Below are 4,410 nucleotides of genomic sequence, written 5' to 3' on the forward strand. Positions count from 1 at the left end.
TCCTGGCATGCCCATGAGCATCATTGTCCCCATTCTCAGCCCCTTGGCAGGGGTCAAGAGCCAGGACAGGTTTATGTAGCCGGAGTCACCCGGAAGAAGTGAGGGACACACATTAGCCTTGGACAATGGCATGGGTTATGACTCCTGTATGTATACACAGATATACATTGGGTGGGGAGTCAAGCTCACCTATGAGCAACACTCTATGCCTCTGTGTCATGCCATCAGCTGTGGGACGCTGGTATTCCTCAGGATAAAGGCATCATGCACAGATCCAGGATGCTTGGCAGTGACGTGGGGTATTTACTGGTCAGCAAGGCACACCATCTGGACAGTGAGAGAGTGGAAACTCTTCCTATTCCTGCACACCTGCTCATTGGCCCTGGGAGGGACTAAGGCAATATGGGTCCCGTCATTGGCCCCAATCACATGTGGTATGTGTGGTGTAGAATCCAGCCTTCACAGTGGGCAAATCATCAACCTAGGGGAATGCAATGTAGCTGCACATGTGTTTGAGTAAGACAGCCAAAACCCTTCCAAGCACAATAGAGAACATTGGCTGTGACATTCCTGCAGCCAAGCCCACAGTATGGATGTTGGACACTAGAACTGTCTCTGTGTGTACAGTCGACACCATTGAGGTACTTTTCAATTCAAATATGAGTACTAGCAGTAGGTAATGGTAACCGCCTGTCCTGTATGCAGGGACAGGTAGAAGTGACCTCATTCCGCCGACGTTATACGTCATAGAGGAAGGTAGTCTGCACAGCCGTGCAATTCCTCATTGTCTAACATGGGACTCTATGGAGTACAGGAACCAATGATGATCAACGCCGGTGATGACGGTGTTCACCGCCGCGGACGTGACTGCCATTTTCTTTCTACTAATTCACTTGATTTCTAACTTTCCACTGGACTACATCTTCACTGCGTAGGCTGCGGTGTTCTGAGTCTAGGACCTTCCATGGCTCCTGTAACAGGGGAAAGGGCACCAGCCTTCACGTCAGAGGAGTTAGAGAGGCTCGTGGATGGGGTCCTACCCCTATATGGGCAGTTATATGGGTCTCCAGACCAACAGGTGAGTACATCCTGGGCACATTGCATGCAACATGGCTGCATAGAGATGTATGTGTGTGCTGGCAGTGTGTCATTTGGTGGGGGTTATGGCTGTAGGCAATGTGAATGAAGAGGTACAGGTCATGTGTGTACTTGATGAGAGGCAAATGCAGTATATAGGCCATATGTGTGACAGGCTGGATTTCCTAGTTCATGGTGTCCCTCTGTCGCCTGGAAAGAACCAGTTGCCAGGAAATGGAGCACTGATAGAACCTGCAGAAGAGGGGGAATTACTGTGGTGCAACAGATAGCAGGCAGCAGATCAGGCTCCAATTGTGCCCACAAGTCTGTGATTGTGGCCATGTCCAGACAATAGGTGAATATGATGTGCCTGTCCTCCAGTGCAGCCAAGTCCACAAGTGCTCTGTACACGCGTGCTTGCCTCCTTTCTCCTATTTCTCTGCAGTGGTTGATATCTAAGTGAGCCAAAAGTGAAAAGGGTGTGACAACAGAACCTATGGACACGGTACATCAGAGTACACAGAGCATGTATGTATGTTGGACACTAGAATTGTCTAGGTGTGTACAGTCGACATCAATGACGTACTTTTAAATTCAATACATGAGTACTAGCAGTAGGAAATGGCAACCACCTGTCCGGTACGCAAGGACAGGTGGAAGTGACCTCATTTTGCTGGCGTTATGAGTCATGGAGGAAGGCAGTTTGCACCGCAGTGCAAATCCTTATTGTCTAACATGGGGCTCTATGGAGTACATGATTCATGGTGTCCCTCTGTCTGTGTTTCCTCTGCAGGTCAGCTCCCATCAGAAGAAGGGGTTGCAGCGTGCCATCACCAAGGACGTGCGGACCCTGGGGGTCCATAACCGGCGGATCACACACTGCAGGAAACAGTGGAAGGACCTGAGATGCTGGGCCGGAAGACCGCAGAGGCGCAGCTGGGGACGGCCTCCCAATGAGGAAGGGGTACCCGTCGGAGCATGACCCCCTCTAATGGCCCGCAAACTGGTGGCGGCCTACCTAGAGCTGGATGGGCTCTTGAAGGCATCACGTCAGCCATAACGGGGTGAGTCCAGATTGTGTGATATTCATCATTTGTTGACTGACATTGGATTTGGGTGTAGGGTTCTAGTCGGTGGATGCCCCAGTATGCCAGTTTAGACCTTGCTGAGTGGTCCTGCAAAGGTATGTAGGGTGGTATTCATGTTTTGAATTGCTAGGTAGCTAGCTTTCCATGGCAGACAGGGCTTAGTTGGTCCCAGTAGGTGTGCAGATGGAAGTGTTTGGGTCCTACCTACTGTAGTGCCTAGCCAATGCAATGCCACTGCAGTCCATACTGCCCATTCTCAGTCCCAGTGAGTGATAGTGATGTGTTTGCCATCTGTGCTGTTGGTGCTGTAATTGACCCTGTGCTCCCTTTCTTTCTCACCTCCCCTCTTCTTTTGTCATCCTGTCCATGTGTGCATTAGCATCATCTGGTGAAGGAGCAGGGTCACCAGCGAGTGCGGGAGTTGCAGCCCACGGGACCCAGGAGGCAGAGTCCACCGACGCTGAGGGGACCAGTGGGACAGAGGGCAAGGGGAGCACCATGGATGAGACAGGAGCTGATACAACTGACTCTGCTTCCTCCTCCGATGGAAGCTCCCTGGTGCTGGCAGATCCTTCTGGGACCACCCCAACCCCAGCAACTTCATCTTCCGCCATCCCCTGTACCAGCACCGCCCTCCCAGTAGCCCCCCACTGAGTTGCCCTTGCCCGCTCACCCAGGAGTTGGGCGTCTCCTTCACCTCAGGCCCTGCCCCAGTCAGCCCTGCTGCCCTTAGTGAGGAAGATATTGACCTCCTGAGAACCATCTCTGTAGGGCAGTCAACCATAGTGAATGCCATCCAGGGGCTGGAATCCCAGATGCAGCAATGTAATGCCTTCCTGGGGGGCATTCACAGTGGTTTGGCGGCCCTACAGAAATGGGTTCAGGCTCCTCTCTGATGGCAGCCAGTGCCCCTGTTTCTTCCCCCTTCAACTACCTCTTCCCAGTCCATGTCTCCTTCCCCAACCCATCCCAAGCACACATTCCGACAAGTATGCACCCAAAACAACAGACAGGACTCACACAGACAAACAAAGGCACCACACTTCACTCAACAAGCACACACCAGCCAACACACAGATACACACACATCAGCCACTGCCTCTACCGTCTTCCCCTTCTCCTCCTCCTCCTCCTTCACAGTCACATCAGCACTCACACCTGCATGCACAGCATCAACAGTCCCAGATCCTGCCACCTGCACAGCCTTGCCCACAGTCACCATAACAGCAGACCCACAGACATGCACCCCATAGACCACATGTGCAGTCACCATCACCACCTCGTGCAGGACACCCACCTCACTTGCAGACACCACCACAACATCAATCCACACGTCCTGTTTGTCCTCCCCCATCCTGTCTACCCCCCTCCAAAGACACACAAACACTCTCACTCAGACCCCTAACAGCCATCCACCTCACACATGCACACTGTCCATGCAGCCGCACCCAGGTCCAGCACACCTCCTCCTCTTACAACCACCCCCTCTACCTCCACTCCTGCACGTCCTCCCACATCCCGCCCCACTGGTCCTAAGAAGCTTTTATTTTCCTGCCTTGACCTCCTTACTCCATCCACCCTAGTCCTGCCCGTAAAAGGAAAGTCCCAGCCCATTACCTCCAACTCCAAACTGACTCCTCTTCCTCCCCCTAAGTGTACTCCTGCTACTAGGTTGAAGAAGGGTGGCTGTAGGAAAGTACCATCTTGCCTGGCATGTTACCCCCATTTTTACATGTATGTAAGTTTGATTTTGCCTGTCTCACCGGGATCCTGTTAGCCAGGACCCCAGTGCTCATAGTTTGTGGCCTGAATGTGTGTACCTGTGTATTGACTAACTGTGTCACTGAGGCTCTGCTAATCAGAACCTCAGTGCGTATGCTCTCTCTGCCTTTAAAATTGTCACCATAGGCTAGTGACCATTTTTACCAATTCTAATTGGTACACTTGAACACCCTTATAATTCCCTAGGATATGGTACCTCGGTACCCAGGGTATTGGGGTTCCAGGAGATCCCTATGGGCTGCAGCATTTCTTTTGCCATCCATAGGGAGCTCAGACAAATATTACACAGGACTGCCACTGCAACCTGAGTAAAATAATGCACACATTATTTCACAGCCATTTTACACTGCACTTAAGTAACTTATAAGTCACCTATATGTCTAACCTTCACTTAGTGAAGGTTAGGTGCAAAGTTACTAAGTGTGAGGGCACCCTTGCACTAGCAAAGGTGCTCCCACATAGT

This window comes from Pleurodeles waltl, chromosome 12 (assembly GCF_031143425.1).
Source record: "Pleurodeles waltl isolate 20211129_DDA chromosome 12, aPleWal1.hap1.20221129, whole genome shotgun sequence".
NCBI classification, from domain to species: domain Eukaryota; kingdom Metazoa; phylum Chordata; class Amphibia; order Caudata; family Salamandridae; genus Pleurodeles; species Pleurodeles waltl.